Source organism: Cynara cardunculus (assembly GCF_001531365.2).
Source record: "Cynara cardunculus var. scolymus isolate 2C chromosome LG 10, CcrdV1, whole genome shotgun sequence".
Taxonomy (NCBI): domain Eukaryota; kingdom Viridiplantae; phylum Streptophyta; class Magnoliopsida; order Asterales; family Asteraceae; genus Cynara; species Cynara cardunculus.
The window spans coordinates 16,601,570-16,612,885 of record NC_037537.1 but is presented as its reverse complement, the minus strand read 5'-3'; positions in this window follow the sequence as shown (position 1 = coordinate 16,612,885).

The window sequence follows — 11,316 nt, the reverse complement described above, 5'->3', positions numbered from 1 at the left end:
TTTTATATAGACATTACTATTTTTTTAATAATTATATAATTATAAAAATCGAAGATAAAACATAAAAAATTGAGATTTGATATATAAATAAGACGTAACATAATTTATATTACATTTTCATTTATTCTAAAATAACATTATCTGTAGTACAATTAACACGTAAAAGTTGTTGGTACTTGTTTATTCGATCTAAATACGGGGTAGCCCATGAAGCAGCACACGGATAGCAGAAATGAAAAAAAAATGTGGAGTAATAGTAGGGATCGGGTATCCTTCTACCAAGTCTAGTTTCACATAATTGTCCCAGTATGCTTACCGGAGGTTTTGTTACCTTTGTGTATACCTCCACAATCACATTGCAATACAACTTTAGATGAGTTCCCACATGAGTCACTTTTGCTTCTTTTGATAACAATAACAAAACCAAGTGAAAATGCCACATTGCGTACCCAATCAATTAGATCTTGACGAGAATTAAATACCTGAAATTGATTTTTTTTTAAGTTACAACTACTAGTTATACCATATAATTTAACCAGAATAAATGAAACTTAAAGATACCGTATCGTAGAAAATGCAGACGGTTGAGGGTTTCCGTGAGCTCCAGTTGATTTGTTTGGATGCACATTGTCATCTTCTCCCCAATAAAACTTTTGCGATAATAATATTTACATGATTACAAAAGTGTAAATATACAAATAATAGTTCTCATCACAACAAATATTATTGTAAATTGATAAATAGAAAGAAGAAGAAGTTTACCTCATTATTTGCCATTGAATATATCTCTTTCTTAACACTCATTTATAATTGAATTATGTGGTTGAGAAAGTAAGTTTACCGATTTTTTTAAAATTATAATTTTAAATTTACATTTTATACCCCTATAGTTAGTTAATTAATTTACTTTACGTCATTTACTTTTAAATGTTTTATTTTAAACATTTATCAAATTAACATACATAATCGTATATCAATTAAAACATGTTAAAAAATACATTTTTATTTTAACAAGTTACACAATTATAATCGTCTCGTTAATACCTTTGAAATGAGTCCAATATTGAATAGTTTTTGACTACATTATATTATTATATGTTATATTTACTGTGACAAAAAATTTCTAATATTTACGATTTACGATTTAAAACTCAAGTTTCTTGGTTATTTGCTCCTGGTGTAAATCGAACACATTTGTGGAGCCGTTTAAATATGTTGGATTTTAAATATATTGGATTTTAAACTGTCATACATTTTTTTTCATCGATAGTCTGTAATTGAAACCATAACTCTTATTTATTCAAATTGTCTAAATATGTAAAGACCAAGTGTAACTTATATCATCGTTAAATCTTATCTTATAAAATCAATGGAACTTCAAAATCGTTAAAATTCATGGCTCCCGCTGTATTGCACGGATACACAACTAGTATATAAATTAATATAATAGAAMAATATAAAAATCTAATAATATATATATATATATATAATATAAAAGTGTACGTATATATATATATATATATATATATAAAATAATTTGTAAATAATAAAATAACATAAAAATAATAAAATAATATATATATTTTTTAATATAAATATATAAAATAAAATAAAATTAATAAAATAATTATTAATGTGATATTTATAAAAAAAATTAAATGGTGCAATTTCCAAGAAACAATACACCCCTACCAAATAGCACCCCCTTATTTCAAATTTAAAGCACGATTCTAAATGTAATCCATTAAATTCTTCTTAAATAAACGTTTTTAAAGATTTTTCGTTTAACAAACTTTAATACCCCTAAAATTTAGAAAAACTGTTTTTTTAGGAATATTAAATTTATTGAATAATATTTATGTATTCATAACTAAAGAAAATATTGAAGTAACTGAATATATGAATGGTCCGTTTGGTTTACATGATTGTTTTGTGATTTTTAGAGATTTGTTTTTTATGGAGGAATTTGAATTAAAATGGATTTGAAATTATTAGTGTGTTTGGTTTGTAAGATTTTGAATGAAATCGGATTCCATTATTTATAAATAATTTATAAAAAATATAAATAATTAAATTATATTTTTATTAATTTATTATTAAAAAATAAATGTTTTTAATATTTTTTTTAAAACTTTATTTCATACAATCCTACGAAATTCTGTAAAATCCAAAGAATCCCCTAAGGATTTTACAATTAAATCATAGAATTTCAAATCCCGACAATCCAACAAACTAAACATGGAATTAGAATAAGTTTGAAAATCAAACCCTCCCAAATCCGTTCAATTTCTGCAAATTAAACGGGACCTAACATATTTTAAATTTAATGAGAACACAATAATGTCTGCTCATACCCTCTAAAACACAAAATTGTCGGCTCATACCCTCTAATACACAAAGCTTCTCAAATTACACATTAAGGGTTCGTTTGGTTTGCAGAATTGTTTTTGAGGGATTTTAATTGGAATGAATTTGAAATCATTGGTATATTTGGTTTGTAACATTTGGAATGAAATTTGATTTCATTATTTATAAATAGTTTATAGAAAAAATTATAAAAATAATTGAATTACATTTGTATTAATCGAGTATTACAAAACAAATGTTTTTAACACTTTGTAAAATCTTATTGCATACAATCTTACAAAATCCTGAGCACTCCCTAAAGATTTCAAAATCTTATATTTTTAAGATTTCAATTAAATCTGGGATTTCAATCTCCGAACAATCTAACAAAACACATGAAATTGGAATGAATTTGAAATACAATCCCTAAAAATCTGTTCTATACCTGCAAACCAAACAGGACCTAAGGATTTTACAAAACGTTTATCTGGTAAGTGTTTATCGAATTACCTTATCAAATGAACATGATAAAGATTGAGAATCTTGTCCAGCAAGAGTGATAACAAAGATCGAGAGTCTTACCCAGTTAGTGAGAGTGAAAACTCTCACTTGGTAAGTGAGAGTCATGACTCTTACTTGGTAAGAGCTTAGCGAATAAAAATGTTTCATACGATGTTGTTTTAATGGATTACAGTCTTACCTGATAAGTTAAGTGAAAATATTGACTATTATCACTAAACACTAATCGGATAAGTATTGGATAAACGACCCCCAAAACTTTCTCATCCAAAAACTTGATGTGGACCTGGAGTTCAATGCCAAACATGACGATTTCCACATCAAAAAGCCATTTGACTAGTCTTTATACCGACCAGTTAAAATGATTCAGCTAACAAAACTTCATTTTTACCGATCAATTAGAAAATGTATCTTTTTTTAATTAATTATACTTTCACAAATGTGAATATCAAAATAATATTTTTATAATTTAAAAAAATTTAATCCATCTAAAAAGTGTGAATAACAAGAATTATAAAAGAATGAACCATCAGAAATGAATTGATTAGGATAATTGACACTAATCCAAGTAAAAGAGGCATGAATTTGACTGTTGACTTTGACCCATGTTGTATGTGTGTGTGTGTGTTATGGGATTTACTAATTAATTAATTAAAATTAATTAATTAATTAATTAAAAAGAAGCAAATAGGTGAAGCATATAAATGTGATGCAGGAGGTTGTAGACCACTTCATGTTCCCATGTGAAGTTGTCCCTTCTGTTTTTGTGTATATTTAATAATTGAGGCATGGTCTGTTTTTATTTTACTCCTCTAAATTTTATGAAAAAGAAAAACCTTTTTTTAATATATATTTTATCGTGTTTCTATTAATAGACACGATCGAAGTGGAGGTAATGGTGGCAATGGATGTGGTGGCGGTGGATTTGACACAACGGCAATAATGGCAACGGTGGATCGACCATAGTAGCAGTGGTGGTGGCGATAGTGGTTGTGGCGGCAAAAACAATGGCAACTGTGGTGAATGATCGAGAGTCCAAATGCAATGAGAACATGTATATAGTAGGCTAGGTTTTTTTTAAGTAGTTTGTATGGGTAAGAATGGATTTTAATTCCATCGCATATGCAATGAAATAATGAAATTTGTGAACTATGCAATATGGAATTCATTTATATTTAATGTGCACATCAGATAATTGAATGCAATCTGGTCAACATAATTGTCAATTCTAATTCATTTATATTCCACGGGAATCTTATGAACCAAACTAACCAATTTTACCACTAGACTATCCATTTTTTTACTAATGATTAGGGGTGTTCATGGGTTGGGTTGATCGGGTTGGAGACATTTGAACAACTCAATCAAATGCTTGCGGTTTGAAAAATCTTAACTCAATCCAACCCGAACCAAAGTGCAACCCAACCCGAACCAAAGTGCAACCCAACCCAACTCAACCCGTATGGGTTAGTCGTGTTGGTCAGGTTGATACTTTGGTACATTACAATATTCTTCTAACCTAGAATATGTTATTTCTCTACTCATAATTTATTTTTCATCATCAACCATTTGATACAACTTATCCATACTTCTTACGTATATCAGATTTAGTTAACTTTCTCAATTTACATATATATGTTCAGAGTTACTGAACATATATATGAATGAGTTATATAAATATGTGAATAGATTGAAAATATGTGTATATGAAGAGCATACATGATAGTGTAATTGTCTAATGTACATATTAATAGAAATTCAACAATCATAATCGAGAGTTTTATTGGGAACAGGGATGGGAACCCTGATCACCGTCCTGACCCGATATGTGTCTATATATATAGTATATTGATTTAAAATATATAAAACATATATAATATACGTTAATTTATATATAAGGTTGAGTTCATGGGAGACCAAGGGTTTTTCGTGAGACCCGTAAGACCAATTTATGTTTATTGATTAACTTTATAAGCTAATGATTTAATAGTCTAAAGTTGCACGGTGACAATTTTGTGATTATTGAGAAGTCTCTTGGCAATTTTGTAATTATGAATGTTCATATTGTAAATCTAATCCAATGGTTGAGAATTGATCTTACGGGTCTCACGAAAAACCCTTGGTCTCACATGATCCCAAGTCCCTCTCTCTCTACACACACACACACACACACACATATATATATATATATATCATTAAAGAAAAAAACTAACATTAAAATTTTAAAAACTTTTATTCACTTTATTCAACACACAAAATAAGACTTACGAAAACTATAGTTTATTTGTCTAATCATGAAATTATAATGTTAATTAAATTTTATTTGAACTTCTATTTACTTTTATAAAATTGTAATTTACTTTTAGTTGTGAAAATTAATATTTTGTAATTTTTTTGGGACCAGTTTTGATTTCAAGTTCGAATATAACCAACGGTGAACAAGAAAACCAATAAATAAAAAATGATATTTTTACTCTTACTGGGTTCTCCATCGGAGATCAAGGAAACCGCAGGCCCCGATAGGGCTCCCACGAAGATCCTTGACGGGAATCGAAATGGTTACAAGGAAAGCTTTGATTATCCATTTCAAAGATAAGGATACCAATAACCGCCCAAAGATAACCCGTTTGCCATTCCTTATGTTGGAACGTACAAGAATTCAATGGTGATTGTTTAGTAATGATCGCTTGAGATAAGTGTAATATAAAGGAATTCAGTTATTCGTTTGTCATATCTTCCCTACTTTGCGATAGGATTTTTATTTCTTCGAATCTCTTTGATCGGATTGAACGATTCTCTCAGCTCCTTGATGTTTTTATTCACTTCATCCATTTGAGAGATCCACAGAGTGATACTTTTATTGATTAGATTTTGCATACCTTTTATATCCAAGAGCATCATCCCTGCGTTTGAAATAATTTGAATGGTTGGACAACGAGGTTATAATTCCGCTGAATAGTTCTTTATTCATTCGAAACCTTCTTCTGAAGATATTGGGTGGAAAAACCGGTTGATCAAAAAAATAATTACTGATTTAAGTATTGGTTGCAGTGATTGATTAGAAGTTTGTTTTTTCAGGTAATCAATGAATATTCGGATCAATTTATTTGCATGAAGAGTTTTTTATTTATTTATATAATAAGCTTGTTTGAGAACGATGCAAATGTGAATGTGTATAAGTTACATTTATTATATATGTAATAAATAAGGGGCCCGTTTACCAAATACTCATTGGGTAAGCATTTACGGACAATAGTCACTACCTTATTGGGTAGCATTCTCGGCCATCAAAATGGATTTTGTTAAACGTTTCTTACCCGGTAAGTGTTAATCAAGTAAAAGTCTTCTTCTTTCTCACTTACTAGGTAAAATTATCGTTTTTATACTTATGTTTGTAAACGAACCGAACGAATAGGATCAGAAGTTTCTTTGTTTTCATTCGTTAATTTGTTTATTTAACTTAATCGAACAAACAAAAAAACACGAAAGGTAAAGGAACAAAATCGTTTGTGTTCTTGTTCGCTCGTTAAGAAAATGCGTATGTTCGTGTTTGCTCATGTTTGTTCGTTAAGATGTTAAACGAACATAAAAGAATGAACTTGAACAAACATAAATGAACGAACATAAAAGAACAAGAACAACACCATTACTTATCATTTTGTTCCTCTAAAATTGTATAACAAAATACAGAAATCGGTAAACTTAGGAGGGATAACAAAGGAATTCTAAAAACTTAGTTTGATAAATGAGTTTATTGATGGGAAAAACGCGTCACAACGACAACAACAGTGCAGAATAAATCTTCGTTGGACAGAGCTTTCCCAACTTATATGGACATATGAGGATGCAAACAAATAGGTATATTAAATGCAATAATAATCAGCCTCCCAAGTCAGAAATAAGCAACAAAGATAGTGTTGAAAAATTTAATTATATAACGAACAAATCTTAAACCTTTTAATATTCAAACCAACCAACACCTTAAATGTGTCAATTCACACAGATTGAATCTATCCTTCGCGATAGATTCAATGAAAGAAAGGAGTAGAAGCAGAGTGTTCACTTAGTGAACAAGAAATTAAATACAATGCTAAAATTATAAAACCAACCTGTTTAATATTCTGTCGATTTGGATGATAAACTGCACGGTAAAAACCTGTCCTTTAATGTTTTATACGACCACTCTTAACACGTTGTGAGTCTGCTAATCGCAAAGCCCCAGGATTTGATGAAGTAGGCGATTCGTTTATGAACAACGATCAAAACGAATATAGAGCAGGATTTATGTAGAAAACGGTAGAGAGAAATAGAACTCGGGAGCAGAAATCGATTGAGAGGAAATCAATATTTTTTCTGTGTATTGTGATACGGTTTCAACCCAGTATAAATACTGGGTGAAACCCTAAAACCACCCACGATTTTCTCCAAAAAATCGGAGATAATGGTGGAGAAATATTCTCCACTAACCATTATCTCAAATACCAAGTCTAAACTGATTAATTTCAAAATAAAACCGATAATTATCCAAATTAAAACTGATAATTATCCTTCTCCTCACGAATTTTTTTATCAAAAAGATACTCGGAGCTAGGCTCCTTCTGCTTCGATGCGGCGTGCGAAGTGCAAAGTGCGCCTCCACGCACCACCTTCGTGAATCCCGCCCCTGCGGCCACGGCCACGCGCGCGCGTGTGTTGGGCCTTCCACTCAAGACCCCCACCATGAGTCCACCAACATGTTCAAAGCCCACTTCTAGATAAAGCCTTAGAAACTTCTCTAGAAATTAAGTTTCTACTAATGTGGGATGAAATGTTAACTTCCAACCCACAAATTTCCAACATATAGCACACACGTAGCACACAAATTTTAGCATGGAAACCTCTCAAAGGTGAGAGTAAAACCATAGAACGCTTAAATTCCACCACCACCAATAAACAATACAAAACTCTTCTCTAGATAAAACTAGAGACAAACAACTTTTCTCGTTTTTCTCTTACTTTGTACTTTGTGAACTTTTTCTTCTCATACAAAAACCCTAGGATAAAAGACTATATATAGCTTGTATCGGGCCACTATTGTTGGGCTATCTATCTATTCCTCATGGGCCAGAAATAAATAAATAAAACCCAACATTTACATATTAATGTCACAATATTTATATATAATTATATATAAAAAAACATAATTGAACATAAACGAACATAAATCAATGATCGTAAATGAACGAGGTAGATCATTGTTCTTGTAACTAAACGAATAAATAATGTGTTCATGTTCGTTCATCTATTAAATAAACGAGCTCCCCATTGAACGGTTCGTTGAACATTAAGTTCGTTTACGGTCCTAGTACTTTTTACTGGATAAGATTCTTAATCATTATCATGATCATCTGATATAATAGATGACACCTGATAAAAAATTGTCCAGTAAACATCTAAAAGTTACGACAAAAAAAACCCCATAAATTTTGTATTCGGAAGAATCTTGCTGAGATTACCAACATGCTTTATATCGATTGATGCGTTTATTAGTTGTAAAATTTGGAGAAATTGCTATACTAATCAAATGCTTGGGACCAAGATGAGTCCCAAGAAAAGTCGATCACTGAATCAAGATGAATACAATCTTAGGGATTGTTTGTTTACCTTTTAATTGTTCCATTTAAGAGGTAACCTCTGAACCGTTAAGAGGTAAATCTTGTTTGACAAAAAAAAAGTCTGCCTCTTAATGGTTCTAAAACCCTCTGAATGATTTTGTATCCTGAATCTTCCTTAACCATTAAGAGCTCTGATTTCATTGTATACAATTACCAAACAATTATATTTCATTTTGCATTATATCATGAAAGCCTCTTAATCATTCTGACCACTTAATCATTCTGTACCAAATCATTCAGCAATTGCCAAACAGCCCCTTATAAGGTCCGGGACCAAGATGAGTCCCAAGAATTCTATTGCCATAGAATTTTTCTGGATGAATCAAAACTCGGTTGGTACTTAGAGCAGGGACTTTGTATTTGGATTTAAAGCATTATGGATGACGATGATGAATACTGGTCTGGATTACATGGGAATAGGAGTGTGAAGGGAATTATAGTGATGTATCTAGCTGGATGTGTTGCTGAACAACAACAGACAAAGGATTTTTACCGAGCGGGTTCAGGTGCATCTTTAAAGTGGATCAAAAGCCCAAAGAGTCGTCCAATGTATTTTTAGCCGAATTCCCTATTTTGAGCGACTTTTTAAGTTTTTTGATGGATTTCAAGTGAATTTTTAAATTTTTTTGGTTGAATTCCTGGGACTTTTTTGTTTTTGTTTTTTGGTTGATTTCAAGGGACTTTTTTGTTTTGTTTTTTGGTTGATGTTACTTGTATTTTTTTCTCAAAGTTTAGCGGGCACACCCTTCATACCCAAAAAAAATTACTTACGAAAATCACTCGAGTGGGTGTATGGGACCTGCTTGGACCTTAATCTGTTGCTGAATGCATTACTACTTAATACTCGTTGAAGAATCTCTGCAATAAATAATCTGTGTCCATCTTATGTATACAATGTACTTATACGCACAATTGCACAGTTTGTGTGCATGTTTATGGTTCAAAACATTCAAGATTCTCGTGTCATATGGTGCTATAGCAAAAGTAGCCTACGAGTAGTGCCCTATCCCACAACTGCACTAGTTCGGGGCAGAGGAGTCAGATACCATTACGAAAAAGAAAAAGTAAGTGTGGTCCGCTTCTGATTTTGGGAATTCAAAGGGTACTTCGGAAATCGACTCTTGACATATAAGTTTTTCGTAATTTACTTCTGAACATGTTCTCTAATGTATTAGTCATTTTCTTTCTTTTGGGACCAAAACAACTTTAAACATTGTTTTTGATCAATTTTAGAGTAAATAAAAGCAAGAGAGTTGAAATCAAATGTGGAGTTGGTTTGTGTGGGGATTCAGTCTAGGATGACATTGTTTAGGTTGGGTTCAAGGGTCTGTTGGTGCAGTTTGTTGTCCATGTCGAGGCGCTAAACAACAGCCACTTTGTGCGTGCGTACATGCAGATTGGTAGCTGGTAAGTTGTGAATCCAACTGCTCTGGATCGAAAACCTGAAAGTGGTTTCTAATTGTTTTTGTGAGCATATTCATGTTGTTAGAATTGTGACTTTTGTTCTAAAGCAACAGTTTTTCTGTGAGCTTCTTCGATACCTTGACCGGTTTCTATTATATATGTTCATCCTCGCACATAACCAACTGCATTGTACCAAATCGTTCGGTTCTACAGTACGGTTTACAATTTGTTTTTTTGTTTTAACTGCACTATGTGGTTTTGTTTGTAGTGTTAAATTAAAATATGCTGCATATTAATTTTGTTGATTATTTTATGTATAATTGTATTTTATATCTTTTAAAAGGAAAATGATATTTCAAAATTAAAAAATAATTATTAAAATAGGAACGTGTTAAAATAAGAACCATAAATATTTTGTAGATCTAAGAATCAACTTTAATATCTATACTATATTATAAAGCCTTTGTTAAAAACTCTTAAAAACCATTATTTATGTATAAAGTACTGTGTATTAATGCATATTACTTAAAATTTTAAGAATACAAGTAATTTGTGCATAAGTACAACTTAATAAAGCTCTATTTTTTAATTCGTATAACTAACTGTAGATAAACATAATCCAATACAGGATAAACATCTCACTTTAAATATTAAAAATCTAAAATATAATTAGGATAATCATTGAGTTCTAACAAAATTATTATATTTATAAAAATTATATTGTGAAGCCAAAAATAAATTATTTCGCTATTAGATCTAAATTAAATTATAATAATAATTGAATTAAAGAAATTAAAAAAAACTTTTAAATAGTTAATTTAATATTAATATCGATATATATTTTCAAATTTATATGATATCTTTAAATTTATTTTTATTCAACAGTGTAAACATTATCTTTCTCAAAACCACATAAACCATATTATATCAAAAGAGACAAAAAAAAATGAAGCATTAAAATGAAGAAGTATTTTACTAAATTTTGCAAGTACCTTTCTAGTTTTGAATAATTCATAAATAGTTGAGTTTAAGATTTTCAAAGTATTTATGGTAGGAATAATGAAAATCATGATATTCATTATAGATAACTAGAAGGCTACTCGCGCAATGCAGCGAGATAAATCATGATTTTTATGTTTAGTTTTTATTCTTTGTATCTATCGATATAATACGATTTTATGTGGTTTTGAGAAAGCAATAATGTTTTTATATTTTTGAATTAAAATATAAATTTGAAGGTATAAAAATTTGTAAAAAAATAAATCAATAATCCTATCGAATTAACTATTTAATAGTTCTCGTTTTTTTGTGTAACTTCTTTAATTCAATTTTTTATTATAATTTAATTTAGATTTAATAACAAAGTAATATATTTTTGATTTAATAATATAAT